The following is a 22018-nucleotide window of genomic DNA, read 5'->3' as shown; positions in this document are numbered from 1 at the left end:
GTTGCGGTCGGTCCTCTGGGAGCGGGCGGAGCTGGGACTGGTGGTTGCCGCGGCGTCTCGTTCCCGTCTCGCTGTTGGCTTGCCACGGGGCGGTGGCGCTGGCTGGCGGCGCCCGGAGCGCGGATCTCGGCCCGGATCTGGTGCGCGTCGGTGTTGGTCGACATCCATGGAGTGCTCATGGCGGGGAGTGCAGCGGCTGTCTCTGGAGCCTTGCGTGGGGCGTAGTAGGATGGAGGGTGTAGGTGGTACACCGGCTCTGGCGGTGGCGGCGATGCAAGCGCAGCCATGGCGGCGGCGACGCTGCGAGGCCTTGCTAGGAAGGGTCTTGGCGGGCAGCGGGCGTTCGGTTGCTGCGTGTGGCGTTGCCTCGGCAGTGTGGGTGCCGGAGTGTGGTCGGAGGTGTGGGTCGGATCCACTCTAGTGGCAGTCCCCTGGAGCGGGTGAAGGCCACCGTAGCGGATCTGGCGTTGCACCGCTCGGTGGTTGATGCGGCTCCTTGTCGATGTTGAAGGTGATGGCTTTAGCGCGTTCCCTCGGCAGTGAGGGGGGCTTCGGTGGCAAGTTGTTGCGGTGACGGCGGTGCGAGGCATCTGATCGGGACCGGTCGGAATCTTGGAGGCGTGGAGATGTGCAGCGCCACGGATGAAAATCCTGTTCGGTTGTGACCAGACCGGCGTTGATGGCACCTGCGGGTGTCATTCACCTTCCTGGAGGCTTCGTCGAGTGCAACGCCATCCTCCTCGCGTCCTCGTGTCGGCAGCTGTCTCTGGGGCGAAAGCCTTGATTCGTAGGATCGGCATGATGGCAACGTCTCTGAGGTTGTTACTCTGTTGGGAGCATTGTGCTGGGAGACTCGAGGTTCCATGATGCGCTTCTCCGGTGTTCACCGCTGCCCGGATCTTTCTCCTCCGGCGCCATGTACGATCGTCGCCGGCAAATCCAAGGAAGCTGGAGTTGCTGTCCTTCGGAGGACGTCGGTGTCGGCTGAGACGCGGCGAGGGGCTTGGTGTTGGGTAGGCTTTTTGTGTCGTAGTTGTGTTGTTGTGTTTGGTTGTCCTTGTACGATTCAGGTGTAGAGTTGGTCGCCTTCGTTGTTCGCAGTGAGAGGTAGACGTGGTAAAAATATAATCAATCAACATATACAACATCAGATTATGTGGTTTCCTTATTAATAAATTCAATGAAGTCCACTTAACATTGCTTAAGCTTGACTTTCAAATTAGTAACCATCAAGCTTATGTTATGTCAAGCAGGTCTAAAGCAACACTAACTATCACATCCTAAGTGGTCCTCAAAATTCAAGAGTGCTCAAAATTCAAGAGTGGACATCTACGCTCATGGTCATTGGTGTGTGGTATTTTTTCGGTAAATTAACATGCCTTCACCAAAAGATGCCAATCATCCATGTGACTGTCTCGGCACCAAGTAGCTAGATGTCCGGTTTACTAAACATAGTGAACAACAGTTTATTTCTACAAGTAAAAGAACAACATCAGAATGATTTTGATTGACTCAGGTGAAATGAACAACATGATGAAGTAGTTTAGCTATGCTCTCGGCTGGATAGCAATGGTGAGAAGAATCATTAGCCGGAACATGGATGTATCCACCACAAAATCTAAGGAAGTCGAAGAAAAGTGGGGCGTGGATAAGGTGCTCGTGGCTGTCACCATGTCACAACAACGGCGTGTGTTGGAGCAAATCGACCTCAGAGCAGGATTCCCGACGACGTGCAAGAGCACATCGGCCTCGACCACGGTGGAGAACATGCAACGATGAGCAGACCCTCGTCCTCACCGTCGGTCGAGGCGGGGCGATCAACACGGGATTCTCCGATGACGTACAAGAGCAGATCAACCTCGATAGCGATGGAGATGAGGCGATAGCCAGCAGGCCCTCGTCCTCGCCAACAGCCTATGGCTCTGGCCGTAGGTGTGCCAGGCCGTCTGAAAAATAGTCGTCCTAGCAGTACATCTCGCGCTTGCATCAGAGCGTCATCACGCCGCCCGAAGATGTTGAGCGCGGTCATGGTGTCTACGCTCAGCGCCACCGTCGAGTTATCGCTTGATGTAGTCCTCTTGCGCCCGGCGCCGTGTTGCTTGGAGCTCGGTTCATGGTCAGTGCTGCCATCGGCAGGAGCGGCTAGGGTTAGAAGAGAGAGATAGGGTGGTTTTGCTCCGTCGGGTCAAGGGTTGGGCGTTGATCTACTGCTAGGCCTTTTAATAGGAAACTAGATCAGCCTTTTTAATCAGGAAACCCAAAGCGAAACCAATTGAGCGTGCGGGGCGATGTATGAAGTGCCAACGTAGAACGAAGCGATACAAAGAGACGTAGGCAGGTCGGCTGGCCTTTCTGTTACATCGTGTTATGCTGGATGGGCTTCTATGGGCTGCTCCAATGTTGTGCTACGCTGGCTAGGCTTCTGTGGGCAGGTAAAAAGTTTAGAGGTCGATCGCTGGCATGGAGAGATCAATCGTTCGTTCCTACTGATCCGTTCGTTGAAAAAAAAAAACAAGATCGATCAGGGTAGCGATCCATTTAAATAGGAAAATAAAACTTGGATCGTTGCTTGACGGAAGAGTACAGATCAAGGAACACTACTTTTTTAACAAGAGGAGAGAGAAAAGAGAGGAGAGAAGAGAAAATATATCCTTTTAAATCTCAACCGTCAATCTCTATAGCTAACATAAAATTAACAAATATAAAGTTGTGACTGATGGAGAACTATGAAAGTCACCTCCTTTTAATATTAGGTATAGATATAGATATAGATATAGATTAACACCCCTAGCCCAAACGCTAAGGACATCTCCAACGTTGTGACACGCTAGTTAAATGCCCGTGTGCAGCTACGTGTGACAATGTATACAACACTACAAAAAAAAGACACATCCGTGACATTATGACCCGAATGAAAATTTTTTCTATCATGATTATGACACTTCTATGACGATAATTGTGACAAAAACATGTATCAACATAGATGTGGCGAGCTCCAACTTCTCCGAGAGAAAATTATGACAGAAGATGGGCTTTTCGTCATGGGCGAGTCGGGGACGCACCTGCATGACATTCTTTGGGTTGTCCATGAGTAAAAGATCATGATAGAAAAGAAGGCGAGAAAAATTTCGAGGAGTTCCCGGTTACGGTGGGTGGTCGGGGCCGAGCGATACAGTGCGGTTTGCGCGTTTCTCTCGTACACACGTGTGTGCGAGGCGTTCACTAACTAAACCCGAGCAAGGTATTCGCTTACGGAACCCGAGCGATGCCACTATAGCTACGTACTGAACACGAGCGATCGACCCCACTACGTACTGAAGCCGATCGATCGATCCCTTCGCTACTAACTGAACCGACCAATTCCTTCGCTATTATTGCTAACTGAACCCGAGCGATAGATCGTTGTTGCATGCTGCTTACTAAAGCAGATCGATCGAGCCCCCGTGCAGATGTAGCCGGTTGGGTTGCCTCTCAATGAATAATGTCCATTGTTGCCTTGCGCGCGATACGTAGAACAAGTCGAGACGTGGTGAGTCGACCTAGCTAGTTCGTTAGTTGTGCATGAACAGTTCCCGATGCGGGTTGGATGCATAGGACCGCGTGGTAGTGGGCGGTTGCCGCTGGATGAACAAGACCCCAAGAAGGCCTCCACACCCCAGCCTGTTGGGGGTGAATGAATTGGATCCTGTGGAGGCTGGATGAACAGTAGCCGGTGGAGGCTGGAAGAAGTTGACGGTGGATGAACAGTAGCTACTCGAGGCTGGAGGAAGTCGATGGTAGATGAATAGTGATACGTCTCCAACGTATCCATAATTTTTTATTGTTCCATGCTATTATATTATCCATCTTGAATGTTTTATATGCATTTATATGTTATTTTATATTATTTTTAGGACTAAACTATTAACCTAGAGCCCAGTGTCAGTTTCTGTTTTTTCCTTACTTTTTAGTTTAAAAAAAAGGAATACCAAACGGAGTCCAAATGAGCTAGAAATGTACAATGATTTTTATGCACCAGAAGAGGCCCCCGAAGCACAAGAGTTGGGCCAGAAGAACCACGAGGCATCCAAAAGGGTGGAGGGCGCCTGATACGTCTCCAACGTATCTATAATTTTTGATTGCTCCATGCTACTTTATCTACTGTTTTGGACTATATTGGGCTTTATTTTCCACTTTTATATTCTTTTTGGGACTAACCTATTAACCGGAGGCCCAGCCCAGAATTGCTGTTTTTTTGCCTATTTCGGTGTTTTCGAAGAAACAGAATATCAAACGGAGTCCAAACGGAATGAAACCTTCGGAAACGTGATTTTCTCACCGAACGTGATCCAGGAGACTTGGACCCTACTCCAAGAAGTAACAGAGGCAGTCACGAGGGTGGGGGGCGCCCCCCCTAGGGCGCGCCCCCCTACCTCGTGGCCCCCCTGTTGCTCCACCGACGTACTCCTTCCTCCTATATATACCTACGTACCCCCGACAGATCAAATACGGAGCCAAAAACCTAATTCCACCGCCGCAACTTTCTGTATCCACGAGATCCCATCTTGGGCCTTGTTCCGCAGCTCCGCCGGAGGGGGCATCTACCATGGAGGGCTTCTACATCAACACCATAGCCCCTCCGATGAAGTGTGAGTAGTTTACTTCAGACCTTCGGGTCCATAGCTAGTAGCTAGATGGCTTCTTCTCTCTTTTTGGATCTCAATACAATGTTCTCCCCCTCTCTTGTGGAGATCTATTCGATGTAATCTTCTTTTTGTGGTGTGTTTGTTGAGACCGATGAATTGTGGGTTTATGATCCAGATTATCTATGAATAATATTTGAATCTTCTCTGAATTCTTTTATGTATGATTGAGTTGTCTTTGCAAGTCTCTTCGAATTATCCGTTTGGTTTGGCCAACTAGATTGGTAGTTCTTGCAATGGAAGAAGTGTTTAGCTTTGAGTTCAATCTTGCGGTGTCCTTTCCTAGTGACAGCAGGGGCAGCAAGGCACGTATTGTATTGTTGCCATCGAGGATAACAAGATGCGTTTTTTATCATATTGCATGAATTTATCCCTCTACATCATGTCATCTTGCTTAAGGCGTTACTCTGTTTTTAACTTAATACTCTAGATGCATGCTGGATAGCGGTCGATGAGTGGAGTAATAGTAGTAGATGCAGAATCATTTTGATCTACTTGTCTCGGACGTGATGCCTATATACATGATCATACCTAGATATACTCATAACTATGCTCAATTCTGTCAATTGCTCAACAGTAATTTGTTCACCCACCGTAGAATACTTATGCTCTTGAGAGAAGCCACTAGTGAAACCTATGGCCCCCGGGTCTATTCTCATCATATCAATCTCCATCACTTTATTTTTTGCTTTGTTTTTACTTTGCCTTTTATTTTGCATCTCTATATCAAAAATACCAAAAATATTATTTATCATCTCTATCAGATCTCACCCTCGTAAGTGACCCTGAAGGGATTGACAACCCCTAATCGCGTTGGTTGCAAGTAGCTATCATTTTGTGTAGGTACGAGGGACTTGTGCATGGTCTCCTACTGGATTGATACCTTGGTTCTAAAAAACCGATGAAATACTTATGCTACTTTACTGCATCATCCTCTCCTCTTCGGGGAAATCCAACGCAATGCTCAAGAGGTAGCAAGAAGAATTTCTGGCGCCGTTGTCGGGGAGGCTCACGCAAGCAAGTCAACCATACCAAGTACCCATCACAATCTCTATCTCTCGCATTACATTATTTGCCTCTCGTTTTCCTCTCCCCCACTTCACCCTTGCCGTTTTATTCGCCCTCTCTTTCCCAATCTCTTCCTCTCTTTCCCTTTTGCCTTTTCCCGTTGCCTTTCTGTTTGCTTGTGTGTTGGATTACTTGTTGCCATGGCGCAAGATAATACCAAATTGTGTGACTTCTCGAATACCAATAATAATGATTTCCTTAGTGCTCTGATTGCTCCTCTTAATAATGATGAGTCTTGTGAAATCAATACCGCTTTGCTGAATCTTGTTATGAAAGATCAATTCGCCGGCCTTCTTAGTGAAGATGCCGCTACTCATCTAAACAATTTTGTTGATTTGTGTGATATGCAAAAGAAGAAAGATATAGATAGCAATATTGTCAAATTGAAGTTATTCCCGTTTTCACTTAGAGATCGTGCTAGAATTTGGTTTTCGTCTTTGCCTAAAAATAGTATTGATTCTTGGAACAAGTGCAAAGATGCTTTTATCTCTAAGTATTTTCCTCCCGCTAAGATCATCACTCTTAGAAATGATATTATGAATTTTAAACAACTTGATCATGAGCATGTTGCCCAATCTTGGGAAAGAATGAAATTGATGCTTTGCAATTGCCCTACTCATGGTTTGAATTTATGGATGATCATAGAAAAATTTTATGCCGGATTGAATTTTGCTTCTAGAAATCTTTTAGATTCGGCCGCGGGAGGCACGTTTATGGAAATTACGTTAGGGGATGCTACAAAATTGCTTGATAATATTATTGCCAATTATTCTCAATGGCACACCGAAAGATCTTCTAGTAAAAAAGTGCATGCTATAGAAGAAATCAATGTTTTGAGTGAAAAGATGGATGAACTTATGAAGATGTTTGATACTAAAAATACTTCTCTTGATCCCAGTGATATGCCTTTGTCTACTTTGATTGAGAATAATAATGAATCTATGGATGTGAATTTCGTTGGTAGGAATAGTTTTGGAAAAAATGCGTATAGAGGGAATTTTAATCCTAGGCCTTATCCTAGTAATCCTTCTAATAATTATGGAAATTCCTACAACAACTCTTATGGAAATTTCAATAAGATGCTCTCTGAATTTGAGAGTAGTGTTAAAGAGTTTATGAATTCACAAAAGAATTTTAATGCTTTGCTTGAAGAGAAATTGCTTGAAGTTGATGATTTGGCTAGGAACGTTGATAGAATTTCTCTTGAAATTGATTCTTTAAAGCTTAGATCTATTCCTCCTAAGCATGATATCAATGAGTCTCTCAAAGCCATGAGAATTTCCATTGATGAGTGTAAGGAAAGAACGCTAGGATGCGTGCTTCCAAAGATGCCTTTATTAAAGCATGTTCTTCCAATTCCTATGAAAATCAAGATGAAGATCTAAAAGTTATTGATGTGTCCCCCATTGTCGGATTTCGGGTTCCGGCAGACCCTTGAGGTTCGAACTCTGGGGTGCGCGCGGAGATCACACCCTCAGCCTACCCATGTTTCACCGCCTCGCTAGGATCTAAACTACATGAAGAACAACACTAGGGACACAAGATTTATACTGGTTCAGGCCACCATTGTGGTGTAATACCCTACTCCACTTTGTGGTGTGTGGACTGCCTCTGGGGCTGATGAGGAACAGTACAAGGGAAGAACATCCTCGCGAGGGTCTGTTCTTGGTTGGTGCGATGAACTGCTAGGGGGGTTCAGTCGCCTCTCTCTCTCTGTGTGTGTCTTGGGTGCAGATCCGATCAGATCTCTCCCTCTCTGTGTCTTGGGTGCGGATCCGATCAGATCTCTCCCCCTACCCTGTGGATGGCTAGTCCTATTTATAGGCGAAGGCCCCGGGCCTCTTCCCAAATATTGAGCGGGAAGGGCGCCAACAATTGGCCATTTTGAAGGGGAACATCTAGTACACTTATCCTGACTAAAGTTGGTCCTCGCCTGCCAAAAGACCCTGACGATGACACTGGCTTGGGCTCCACGATGACCTCCGTTCTGCCGTCCTGCTGGTCTTGGTCTTGTTGCACCGAAACGGTCGCCTTTGCTTGATACCCTTGCCTGCGCTTGCCCCCTTTGCACCAAAGGGGAAACAAGGACTCTGTGCAGGCCGGCGCCCGCCTGACGCCCGCCTGCGCCTTGGTCGTCATGGCTTGCATCACAGGCACCTTGTGAGGTACCCCGCCTTGATCTCTCTTCCTCTTCGCGAGCCAGCCTGACGAGGCCGTGCCTGAGGAAGCCTCCTGTCGTCCGCCCCGCGAGGCTTGGCCCCTCGCGAGGGTCTTGAGCATGTGATGATGTAGATGGGCCGTATTGGGCCACTCCTTGAGCCACGCCACAGGCCGCAGGCAGGCAAGTCTGGGTACCCCCGTTCCTAGAACGCCGACAGTAGCCCCCGGGCCCAAGGCGCGCTTGGACTTGGCTTAGCAGAGAAGCGAAGAGGCAAGTGCGAAGCGCCGTGGACCCCAATAGCCTGCGGCCTTGGGCGCCGCCTGGCGGTTGATTGGACGTGGGCGTCCTGGCTCCCCCACAATGCCTCGGCAACTGCACAAGTGTCACATCCCTAGCTTCTGGCTTTGCACTAGGCTAGCTTCATGTGTGCATCATGTTTAAATTTTTTTTAACTTGAAATGGGGATGACAAACCCTAGCACCAAATGAAATGCAATTAGGATCAATATAAAAATATTTTCCATGAACCCAGAATGCCCTTCAAAAAAGTTCATCATTTTTGGATTGGTTTAAAACCTCTGCCAAAAATGGTGCACATATTTCTAGGTCCATTTTGGATTTTTGAATTAATTCATAAATATTTGAATTTGGGCATTTAAATGCTATAAATAATTTAAATGCTCAAATAATTCTGAAAGTAAATGAGGGCTGTTGCATATATTTCAGAAGGTGCCACAATTATTTTCAGGATTTTTAGAAGTGCTCTGGTACTTTTCATAAAGCCCAACAACTACAGAAAAATAGAAAACAGAAAGAGATAAAAAGGAGAGAGAGAGAGGAAACTACCTGGGCCACTTACCTGTAGCCCACCTAGCCGACCGTTTCTGTGCAGCCCAGCAGCCCACCTCCCCTGCCAGTTGTCTTCCTCCTCTCGCCAGAAGGCAGAGGGGAAGCAACGCACGGCGCTCGCGCGCGCTGGCACGCAGCTGCCTGCCTGTCCTCCTTCGCCAGCGCGACGACGCAGACGCACTCCGCGTGGCCTTCTGGATCCTGCTGACCCCCTCGCTCACTCTTCCTCCCGATCCCTCGCTCTCTCTCTCGCTCACGGCCGAAGCGGCCATGGCCACACCTCCGTGAAGCTCGTCGCCACAATGCCTCCCTGGCCTTGCGGAATCATCCAGGAGAACCGCCTCACCGTACTCGTCGTCATCACCGAGCCAAGGAACCGGGGGAGCTCCACATCGCCGGCGACGTCATCTTCTTCCTCCTCGGACCATGGATCACCACCGTCAAACTCATTGCCGTCCGTGCGTCCCCGCGCCCGCTGACCTTCCCTGTGTATTCCCCGTGAGCTACCTCTTCTTCTCCCTCTCTTCTCGTTGCCGTTCGCACGCCCTAGCTAGCTTCACCGCCGAGCCCATGGGCTCATCACCACCGGCCATGTTACCGCCGCCGCTGCAACTACTGAAGCTTGCGCCTGAGTGTTGCCCCGAGTTCATCTTGCTCCTAGGAGCCTAACACCACCACCAGCTCCTTCCCACGAACTCCCTAGTGCCATGCCCGTTGAGGTCCGAGCTCCGGCCGCCGCGGATGTGCTCACCGCCGTCGTCTCCGGCCACCCCACGGCCTCTCGTGCAGCCAGCTAGGTGCAGCCGTGTACGGGCTACCTTCTGGTGGCCTTCGCGCGTCCAGCCGCCGCCCGTAGCGCAACCCCGGTGAACATCTGCCATGTTTTTGGTCGCCGCCGGCGGAACTCCGGTGAGTGCCGACGTGGCTGTGATTAGGGCCTAATCACACTGCTAACCAACCCCCTAGGCCACTGACGCATGGGCCCTACACCCTAATTAATCCCAGTTTTGTTTCTGTTTAGGTTAGTTTAAAACCCAGCGGGACCCACATGCCTGAGTTGACCCCGCTGACGTGGCCGTTGACTGGTCCCACACGTCAGCGACCCTAACCAGCACCGTGACACTGACCAGTGGGACCCCCTGGGCAGGTTTGACCCGGGGCAGCCCTGTTGACTCTGCTGACGTCACCCTGACGCAATGCTGACGCAATTAACAATTTTCTGGATTTAAAATAAATCCAGGAAATTTCAGAAAATAGTCAAAACTTCTAAAATTCATAGTAATTCAACCGTAACTCAGAATGAAATAATTTATATATGAAAAATGATCAGAAAAATCCAACCTATCCATATGTACCATTTTCATGCATGTTTGAGCAAGCTAACCTCACTGTTTAGGATGAAACATGATTAGGACAAATTTGATAATAGTTTTGGAGTTGGAATTTGATCTAGCTTTCATTTCCACTTCAATCAAAAAGACTTGCTGTTGCATTATCCCAAATCACAGCATATTGCCATGTCATGATCATGCATCATATTGTTGCATTGCATTGATTGTGTTCTTTCTCTGTTGCCGTTGTTTGTTCCCTCTCAGTAGATGACGTTCCGACGATGTGATCGATGACACCGATGAAGAACTATACTATCTTCAGAAGTGCCAGGCAAGCAAAACCCCCTTGTTCATTCCGATACAATCCCACTCTCTCGCTCCTGCTCTATTTTACTGCATTAGCACAACAACGATACAAATGTTACTTGCTGCGGTAGTTGAACCCCTTTATCCTCTGCATGACCTGTCATTGCCATAGTAAATAGATGAAACCCACTAGCATGAATAGGAGTTGTTTGAGCCCTGATGTACCTACTAATTCATGCTTATTTGCCATGCCTGCTATTGCTTAGAGTTGTGTCAGGTCTGATTCATCGGGGATGAATTGGAGGTGTATGAACATGTCCTACTGTTGAGAGCTAAGTGTGTGAACACGATTTGGTAAAGGTAGCGGTGAGAGGCCATGTAGGAGTACATGGTGGGTTGTCTCATTGAAACCGTCCTCAGGAACTGAGTTCTGTGTTTGTGATCCATGAACAGTTACTACCACTCATTGGGTTCCGGTAACTCGACCCCTCTCGACTTATTAATCAACATGATCTCTATCCAGGAGTTGCAACTAGTTTGTGGTGTTTGTAGGTAGTGTTAGTAGTCTACCAAGTGGCACCCGGTACAGGTGGACTTGGGACAGACTAGGCACAGTGGCACGGTGTACCAAGTGGCACCCGGATGGTGGGCTTGGGAACCCTGCTCACATCGTTTGGGGCCGTGAGCGACACCCCGACCGGATCTCCATGCGGATGGAACCCGAATAGGCGATAAACCTGGAGGAGAGACTTGTGTGGTTAGCCAGGTCGTGGCCGACACCCTCGCCAGGCTTCCGCTTGAAGGTTGCCGAGATACATGACGTGTACATGGCGGTAAGTGGCGAGAGCGTGTGTGAAGAAGTACACCCCTGCAGGGTTGATATGATCTATTCGAATAGCCGTGTCCGCGGAAAAGGACTTCTGGGTTGCCTATACAGTTCATAGACAAGTGAAAGTGGATACTCTAAAATACGCAAGATAAGCGTGAGTGCTATGGATGGCGTTCTCGTAGGGAGACGGGAGCGGATCCATAGTGGTGTATTGATATGGTGAATATGTGGACTCGTGTGCGCCACCTCAAAAGAGTTACTTGCAATCGTAGTTCAGGATAGCCACCGAGTCAAAGCTGGCTTGCTGCAGTTAAACCCCACCTTCCCGTTTGTTGATAATAATGCATGTGTAGTTAGTTATGATGTAAGTCTTGCTGGGTACATTTGTACTCACGTTTACCTATTTTACATTTTTGCAGAGAGACTTAAGTCTCACCAGTAGTACCGTGTGGACTTCGACGTTTAGCTTGTTATCTCAGCTACGATCTTGTGCCCTCGGTAGGATCTGGTAGATAGTCAGGCTTTCCAGCCTTTTTCATTTATAGTTGTTTGTACCCAGACATGTTGAGCTTCCGCTTGTGCTTTGACTTGTATGCTCTGAGTGTTGGGTCATGAGACCCATGTTTGTAATATCTCGCTCCTCGGAGCCTATTGAATAAAATACTTGAGTTGTAGAGTCATGTTGTGATGCCATGTTGTATTTGCACATATCGAGCATATTGTGTGTATGTTATTGAAATGCTTGATATGTGTGGGATCTGACTATCTAGTTGTTTATCCTTAGTAGCCTCTCTTACCGGGAAATGTCTCCTAGTGCTTCCACTGAGCCATGGTAGCTTGCTACTGCTCCGGAACACTTAGGCTGGCCGGCATGTGTCCTTCTTCGTTCCTGTGTCTGTCCCTTCGGGGAAATGTCACGCGATGAATACCGGAGTCCTGTTAGCCCGCTACAGCCCGGTTCACCGGAGTCCTGCTAGCCCAGTGCTACAGCCTGGATTCACTCGCTGATGACCGACACGTTCGATGCTGGGTTATGGATGCCTGTCCCTGTAAGTTTGTGCCACTTTGGGTTTACGACTAGCGATGTCAGCCCGGGCTCCTTATCATATGGATGCTAGCGACACTATCATATACGTGTGCCAAAAGGCGCAAACGGTCCCGGGCAAAGGTAAGGCGACACCCGTGGGGATACCGTGCGTGAGGCCGCAAAGTGATATGAGGTGTTACATGCTAGATCGATGTGGCATTGAGTCGAGGTCCTGACAGCTTTGGTATCAGAGCTTGACTGCCTGTAGGATTACCAAGCCAAACTGGTCGAAGCTGAGTCTAGAAATTCTTTAGTTATATAAGGGAATTGATTGTGGGATGGAACGTAAGGCTCTTTTTACTCCTTTACCTTATGTCCTTCTGATCTGAGTCACCCTCTTCTTCTCTACTGGGTGAAGAACTAGGCCTTCTCTTCTTTCTATCAGGATCACGTGTTACTAATCCGTAGACTTATAGGATTGTTGGTTTCAAGCCTCAGTTAAGTTCCTACTACTTCCGTATGTTAATTGTTGATCTCAAAACCTTGATATTGTGCTTCTGAGTGGCGATGCCACCATTTTTGTAGCATGTATAAATTCTTTTGAGCATTTACAACCGTTATGCTGTCTGAGTCATCCCAGGTTTCTGAATAGTCTGGTGCATTTGCAAATCCCTTCTTACCGTTCCGGTGTTACTTTGGCCAGATTAACCACACCAACTAGTGTGTTGAGGTACCTCATTGCCTCGGTATATATGTTGGAGCTAGTATTATGACCCTAGGTGTCTTAGAGTACCACCTAGTAAGCTAGCCATGATTTGTGTTCCCAGTGTGATGATTCTGGCCTTTATTCTCGAAAGCATCCCGTGATGCCACTTAGTAGTAGGTATTCTACTCCTTGGGTTTTGAACCCGAGATTCACCCTACTTACTTCTTGTTGATAGTGTTTGCTAGTTCCTTCAGGATATTAGTAACCTTTGCGACAGTCCTCAAGGTCCGTGGTATTTCCTTCTTCCAATACCATGAACTATTTATGGCAGAAGTTCCTCGTTGAACCGAAAGATCACAAAAAGAGTGCTCTTGATGAGTTCTCGATTCTATGTTGTTACTCTGCCAGCTCTACCTTTCTGCATGGGTTATCCGGAAGAAATATGTTGAACTCGTTCGACATGCTAATCCATGCATCCACAACTCAGAAAATCATATGTTCCTTTGAGTTGTCCCTCTTTAGTTGTCTTCTGACCTTCGTCTATCAATTGATAGTCAAGAGTATGTATGCATTCGTCATCGATGCTTATTACCCTTGGGGTCCGTCAAACCATTTTATTCCGGAATGACTAGGAGAAACAAACTCCTGTACCTCATCCATATCCAGGATTGGGTCAAAGTAGTTGTATTCCGCAGAACAAATGCCAATCTAGCTTCTGGTCTGTTCTACCTTGAAGTATTACCATATTTATATCAGGAATATCATGGGAATTGCACACCCTCTTATGAATTCTTGATGCAGTGATACCTCTCGGCATCATTATTCACTCCTCGATCCCCATGTTGTTGTCACCGAAACGCTGACAAGTGCATCATGATGTGTGAAATCAATACTCCTAGCAACCGTGTTGCTTGGTAGTTAATGGACAATAACTTCATTCTTAGCGTGTTGGTTCTTGAATCACCATCCTAAGATTAATTGTGCTATCTAATCCTTATTTCTGGTGCACTCTTCGATCAATGAGTTAGGATTATTCAATTCCTTTCTTATTTGGTCATACCGTCTTGCTCTAAAAAGCAAGATTGTTCTTGAGCTTAGTAACATATCGGTGGTTCGTGATTCTCCGAATGTCTTCTCGGAGGTATCACCAGGTTGTTCCCTGACCGCTATGTTGAGCTCATGATCAAGTTGGTTTCTTGTAAACCAGCCCTTCTCCAAGAATCCGTGTTGGATACCCCTGAGCTAGTTGGTTAAGCTAAACGACAATTTGGAGAGTTGGAAGATAAAAGCTTACCTAACTTAGTTCGTTTCAAAGGGATATCCTGGTGTTGGTGTGTTAGTTGAAGAAAGATGATATCTTCATCGATTGGTCCCTGTGATCAGTTGTTGGACCTATTGTCTTATAAAAACTTTGATTTGAGTATGGGCTATCGTCAAATCAAATCAGAACCAACGATGTTCGTAGTGTTGTCTTACTCGTGGTTATCCCTCGAGCATACACCATTACATCTTTTGGGTCTGACCAATACTATCGCCTTGTTCACATAGTTTTGGAATTCCACCTATATGGAAGCCTGGATGGATTGTTGTTGAGCCCATTGACAACAATTTCATCTTGTCCATGATTCATGTTGAACATTAAGCTAGTGTTGGAAACTTGTGTAAGCATTTTCTTCATGCCCCGTTCATGAAGTATATGTTTGGATGAAAGAAGTGACTTCCTCTCATTCATGTGCATTCGATGCAAGTTGCCGTCGTGAATTTGAGAGAGTTAGTTTTGCTTCCTCTAGAACCATCCCAAGTCAATTATGCATGTGCGAACGTATTCTATGGTTTGGTAGATTAATTACCTCCACTCCATATGTATTCGCTAGCACCACAAGCCACTGATTGATTTGTTCAAGGAAAAGGAGTTGATGTGCGAATACTAGTTCATGCACAAGAGTTCGATATCCTCGTTGATGGTTCCCCACCTGAACTCGGTAGTGTTTTATTATAAGACTACTAGGTGGCCATGCTTGTCTGGGACAGTACGTTCACATGTGTGTAGCAGAACCAGCTCATGTTTTGGAGCTTGCTATCGTAGTTCATTTCCCGAGAATCTAGTAAAGTCATCTCGTCGATTTATGTTGCAAACTTTAATTTTGCTTTCTAGACTTGATGAGTCTGGAATATCCTGACACCAACCAGATCTGAATCTTAGGCAGATGTGATGGTTGGAACATTCTAGACATTTGCATTTTGTTCCCAGCTTACACCGCCTTGTGCCAATCTTCCTTGGACTGCCTTCTCAGCAATTGTTGCTCAGGATCATCTTCAGAAGTGGTCCTACCATGGGTCCCATCCATTTTCGATGATAAGCAAAATCATCCATCACATTGTCTTCAATAAGGTAGTCCACATCATCCATTCGAATCCGGATATGCCATTTCTTCGAACTCCGCCAAACGATTGTTGTGATTTGCCTTAGGCCGGTATAAAGAGTTTCAATGATCCATGAATCAAAAGTAATTCTTTTTGCCACTTAAGGTAATAATTCTACGAGTCACCTTCCCTGAGGTGTCTCGATATGGTATCATGGCAACTCAAATCCTCGCTACATTGACAACCGTTCACCACCCTCTTAAGTGTGGGATTGTTGTCTACCTAGTGAACCTTCGTCATCTGTTCCACTCCATTCCTTTGGATGTATGATTCATGTCTCAGCTTGAGAGATGTTTCAATGTCTCACTCCATGAGTTGATCATCAGCTATAAGATCGATTCCTATAGAGCTTCTTTCTGTCGACATCTTGCCGGGTGAAGATCTCGGAAACAAAGTTTTCAAGATCAAGATGATGCAATTCACCAACATCTTCGAGAAAAGGAATTGGATCATGAAGATCGTGTTAGCTTGTGACCCCTCTGACTTCTTACCTCAGGTCTTGAATCTCGGGATGAGATTCTTGTTTAGTGGGGGTGTGTTGTCACATCCCTAGCTTCTGGCTTTGCACTAGGCTAGCTTCATGTGTGCATCATGTTTAAATTTTATTTAACTTGAAATGGGGATGACAAAGCCTAGCACCAAATGAAATGCAAGTAGGATCAATATAAAAATATTTTCCATGAACCCAGAATGCCCTTCAAAAAAGTTCATCATTTTTGGATTGGTTTAAAACCTCTACCAAAAATGGTGCACATATTTATAGGTCCATTTTGGATTTTCGAATTAATTCATAAAGTATTTGAATTTGGGCATTTAAATGCTATAAATAATTTAAATGCTCAAATAATTCTGAAAGTAAATGAGGGCTGTTGCATATATTTTAGAAGGTGCCACAATTATTTTCAGGATTTTTAGAAGTGCTCTGGTACTTTTAATAAAGCCCAACAACTACAGAAAAATAGAAAACAGAAAGAGATAAAAAGGAGAGAGAGAGAGGAAACTACCTGGGCCACTTACCTGCAGCCCACCTAGCCGACTGTTACTGTGCAGCCCAGCATCCCACCTCCCCTGCCAGTTGTCTTCCTCCTCTTGCCAGAAGGCAGAGGGGAAGCAACGCACGGCGCTCGCGCGCGCTGGCACGCAGCTGCCTGCCTGTCCTCCTTCGCCAGCGCAACGACGCAGACGCACTCCGCGTGGCCTTCTGGATCCTGCTGACCCCCTCGCTCACTCTTCCTCCCGATCCCTCGCTCTCTCTCTCGCTCGCGGCCGAAGCGGCCATGTCCACACCTCCGTGAAGCTCGTCGCCACAACGCCTCCCTGGCCGTACTCGTCGTCATCACCGAGCCAAGGAACCGGGGGAGCTCCACATCGCCGGCGACGTCATCTTCTTCCTCCTCGGACCGTGGATCGCCACCGTCAAATTCATTGTCGTCCATGCGTCCCCGCGCCCGCTGACCTTCCCTGCATATTCCCTGTGAGCTACCTCTTCTTCTCCCTCTCTTCTTGTTGCCGTTCGCACGCCCTAGCTAGCTTCACCATCGAGCCCGTGGGCTCATCACCGCCGGCCATGTCACCGCCGCCGCTGCAACTACTGAAGCTTGCGCCTGAGCATTGGCCCGAGTTCATCTTGCTCCTAGGAGCCTAACACCACCACCAGCTCCTTCCCACGAGCTCCCTAGTGCCATGCCCGTTGAGGTCCGAGCTCCGGCCGCCGCGGATGTGCTCACCGCCGTCGTCTCCGGCCACCCCGCGGCCTCTCGTGCAGCCAGCTAGGTGCGGCCGTGTATGGGCTACCTTCTGGTGGCCTTCGCACGTCCAGCTGCCGCCCGTAGCGCAACCCCGGTGAACATCCGCCACGTTTTTGGTCGCCGCCGGCGGAACTCCGACGACTGCCGACGTGGCCGTGATTAGGGCGTAATCACACCGCTAACCAACCCCTTGGGCCACTGACGCATGGGCCCCACGCCCTAATTAATCCCAGTTTTATTTCTATTTAGGTTAGTTTAAAACCCAGCGGGACCCACATGTCTGAGTTGACCCCGCTGACGTGGCCGTTGACTGGGCCCACACGTCAGCGACCCTAACCAGCACCGTGACACTGACCAGTGGGACCCCCTGGTCAGGTTTGACCCGGGGCAGCCCTGTTGACTCTGCTGACGTCACCCTGACGCAATGCTGACGCAATTAACAATTTTCTGGATTTAAAATAAATCCAGGAAATTTCAGAAAATAGTCAAAACTTCTAAAATTCATAGTAATTCAACTGTAACTCAGAATGAAATAATTTATATATGAAAAATGATCAAAAAAATCCAACCTATCCATCTGTACCATTTTTATGCATGTTTGAGCAAGCTAACCTCACTGTTTAGGATGAAACATGATTAGGACAAATTTGATAATAGTTTTGGAGTTGGAATTTGATCTAGCTTTCATTTCCACTTCAATCAAAAAGACTTGCTGTTGCATTATCCCAAATCACAGCATATTGCCATGTCATGATCATGCATCATATTGTTGCATTGCATTGATTGTGTTCTTTCTCTGTTGCCGGTATTTGTTCCCTCTTAGTAGACGATGTTTCGACGATGTGATCGATGACACCGATGAAGAACTATACTATCTTCAGAAGTGCCAGGCAAGCAAAAACCCCTTGTTCATTCCGATACAATCCCACTCTCTCGCTCCTGCTCTATTTTACTACATTAGGACAACAACGATACAACTTTTACTTGCTGCGGTAGCTGAACCCCTTTTATCCTCTGCATGACCTGTCATTGCCACAATAAATAGATGAAACCCACTAGCATGAGTAGGAGTTGTTTGAGCCCTGATGTACCTACTCATTCATGCTTGTTTGTCATGCCTGCTATTGCTTATAGTTGTGTCAGGTCTGATTCATTGGGGATGAATTGAAGGTGTGTGAACGTGTCCTACTGTTGAGAGCTAAGTGTGTGAACACGATTTGGTAAAGGTAGCGGTGAGAGGCCATGTAGGAGTACATGGTGGGTTGTCTCATTGAAACCGTCCTCAGGAACTGAGTTCTGTGTTTGTGATCCATGAACAGTTACTACCACTCATTGGGTTCCGGTAACTCGACCCCTCTCGACTTATTAATCAACATGATCTCTGTTCAGGAGTTGCAACTAGTTTCTGGTGTTTGTAGGTAGTGTTAGTAGTCTACCAAGTGGCACCCGGTATAGGTGGACTTGGGACAGACTAGGCACAGTGGCACGGTGTACCAAGTGGCACCCGGATGGTGGGCTTGGGAACCCTGCTCACATCGTTTGGGGCCGTGAGCGACACCCCGGCCAGATCTCCTTGCGGATGGAACCCGAATAGGCGATAAACCTGGACGAGAGACTTGTGTGGTTAGCCAGGTCGTGGCCAACACCCTCGCTAGGCTTCCGCTTGAAGGTTGCCGAGATACATGACGTGTACATGGCGGTAAGTGGCGAGAGCGTGTGTGAAGAAGTACACCCCTGCAGGGTTAATATGATCGATTCGAATAGCCATGTCCGCGGAAAAGGACTTCTGGGTTGCCTATACAGTTCATAGACAAGTGAAAGTGGATACTCTAAAATACGCAAGATAAGCGTGAGTGCTATGGATGGCGTTCTCGTAGGGAGACGAGAGCGGATCCATAGTGGTGTATTGATATGGTGAATATGTGGACTTGTGTGCGCCACCTCAAAAGACTTACTTACAATCGTAGTTTAGGATAGCCACCGAGTCAAAGCTGGCTTGCTGCAGTTAAACCCCACCTTCCCCTTTGTTGATAATAATGCATGTGTAGTTAGTTCTGATGTAAGTCTTGCTGGGTACATTTGTACTCACGTTTCCCTATTTTACGTTTTTGCAGAGAGACTTCAGTCTCACCAGTAGTACCGTGTGGACTTCGACGTTTAGCTTGTTATCTCAGCTACGATCTTGTGCCCTCGGCAGGATCTGGTAGATAGTCAGGCTTTCTAGCCTTTTTCATTTATAGTTGTCTGTACCCAGACATGTTGAGCTTCAGCTTGTGCTTTGACTTGTATGCTCTGAGTGTTGGGTCATGAGACCCATGTTTGTAATATCTCGCTCCTCGGAGCCTATTGAATAAAATACTTGAGTTGTAGAGTCATGTTGTGATGCCATGTTGTATTTGCACATATCGAGCATATTGTGTGTATGTTATTGAAATGCTTGATATGTGTGGGATCTGACTATCTAGTTGTTTATCCTTAGTAGCCTCTCTTACCGGGAAATGTCTCCTAGTGCTTCCACTGAGCCATGGTAGCTTGCTACTGCTCCGGAACACTTAGGCTGGCTGGCATGTGTCCTTCTTCGTTCCTGTGTCTGTCCCTTCAGGGAAATGTCACGCGATGAATACCGGAGTCCTGTTAGCCCGCTACAGCCCGGTTCACCGGAGTCCTGCTAGCCCAGTGCTACAGCCTGGATTCACTCGCTGATGACCGACACGTTCGATGCTGGGTCATGGATGCCTGTCCCTGTAAGTTTGTGCCACTTTGGTTTTACGACTAGCCATGTCAGCCCGGGCTCCTTATCATATGAATGCTAGCGACACTATCATATACGTGTGCCAAAAGGCGCAAACGGTCCCGGGCAAAGGTAAGGCGACACCCGTGGGGATACCATGCGCGAGGCCACAAAGTGATATGAGGTGTTACATGCTAGATCGATGTGGCATTGAGTCGGGGTCCTGACAACAAGCTGATAAGGGAGCGGTACCTGTCCAGGCTTACCTTCTTTGCCTTCTCCTTCACTGCCCAGATCTCCTTTCTTGCTCCTGTCCTTCTTGCTTCCGAAATTCCCAGATCCACTCCAACTCTGCTTCCTAGCAAGGCATGGCGCCTCGCCAGACCCTAGCCGGAGCATGGTACTCGCCCGCCTTGGATCCTCCGAATGTGTCAAAGAAGAATCTTGCTCGGACGTGCCAGATGATGGCGATGCAAGGCCACGACGGGGTGGCCGCGCTCAAGGTAGGCACCGCCCTTCCTAAGGGCAGAGGAAGCACCTTCTACCCGCTCTTCGTGAGCGCCATCGCCGCCGGTCTGGTGCCCCTTTTTCCGAGTTCTTCCTTTCTGTTCTTCACCATTACAATCTGCAAGCCCTGCACCTCCATCCCAACTCCGTTCTTCTCCTGGCGATTTTCGCCTACTACTGCGAGGCTCATGTCGGGGTGAGGCCTTCGGTGGCCTTGCTGCGCCATTACTTCTACCTCCGGGTCTCCTGCGGCCCCATCACCGCGTGCGCGAGCTTTATCGCGCATGACAGCTCTAATGCCATCTCGAAGCCCGGGAAGAGAATTGAGGGCTTCAGGAGCAAGTGGGTCATGGTGGATGCTGGGCGCACCCGCTCCCGGCTGATTCTGCCCACGGGGCAGCCCATGTCCGTTGACGCTTGGTCCCGCGCGGAGCTCGTTAATCCCCTCGCGAGGCCGGTGCTGGAGAAGATGGACGCGGACCTGTGGCCGGACAACATGGCGACGGCAAAATTGACCGGGGCGTCGCTCCTAAGGGAGTTCCTGGAGCATCGGGTGGCTCTGCTCCGGGAACACTCGCTCCCACTGTGGAAGCTTGGGAGGGCCGATGCCGCCCTTCGCTCGAACCCCAAAGCCCTGGTCAACGAGGATCTAGCCGCGATCCTCCAATCCTTGGTTGGGGGAAACGTGGCGAGGTTGGAGGATGCACCCGTGCCCTTGTTCCTTCGGGATGATTGGGAGCAGGTGGTGAACTCCATGTCTGCTTTCGACGAGGGCGGGCCTGTGCCTACGGAGGTTCTTGAGGCCCCGGCGGCCCTGGTGATGGTGAATGTATCCTCCAGTGATTCCAGCGGAGAGGAGGAAGAAGAGGAGGAGGAGGACGAGGAGCCCGATTCGGAGGGGGCCGACGGGGAGTCGAGAACGCCCCTTCCTCGGTGTAGGTCCCGCACTCTTCGCCTCATGCCGGATGAGGACGAGGACGGCGACGAGCGGGGTGGCGAGAGCTCGCCCCTGATCCCAAAGAAGGACAGGACGGGGTTGGTTCCCCGCAGGTCCGCTCCGACTCCGAGGCGATCCACAGACACGCCTCCTGCTCCCGAACCTCTTGAAGTTGACCCCAGCATCCGGCTTTCGGGCTTCAAGTTCGGCCGAAGGTTGCTTGAGCCCGTGAGCGATGACGAGTAAGTGCCCAATTCTCGTTTTGCTTCCTTCTTTGTTGTTGAGGCTTGATGTCCATATTCCTTGGCTAGGCCGGTGCCTGCAGCGAAGAAGCTGAAGGGGGCTCCTGAGGCTTCATCCGAGGCAGCACCCCCATCCGTGGGAGAAGGGGGTGACAAGACGCAGGCCTCTCCTGCCCGGTCATCCTCACGAGGCCTGGCGGGGCCAGCTGAAGCGAGCTCAGCCCCCATGGCCCAAGCGACTCCCGCGGTGTCTTTGCCTGACGCCACCGCCGCAGTCATCGGGGCACAGAAGGTCTTGACTCATGGCGCTGTGATTACGCTGCCGTCTTCGCCTCCTACTCTGCCAACCGCTGTCTCTCCGGATCCTCCTACTGTTCTGGATCGTGCCGCTGCTGAGCTGGACTGACTGCGGAAAGATCTTCTAGGCACCGACCCTTGCTTGTCGGCCGGGCGCCTGGAGTTGGTCTCTGG

The sequence above is a fragment of the Triticum dicoccoides genome, chromosome 6B (assembly GCF_002162155.2).
Source record: "Triticum dicoccoides isolate Atlit2015 ecotype Zavitan chromosome 6B, WEW_v2.0, whole genome shotgun sequence".
Classification (NCBI taxonomy): Eukaryota; Viridiplantae; Streptophyta; class Magnoliopsida; order Poales; family Poaceae; genus Triticum; species Triticum dicoccoides.
Note: the sequence above shows the minus strand (reverse complement) of the source record.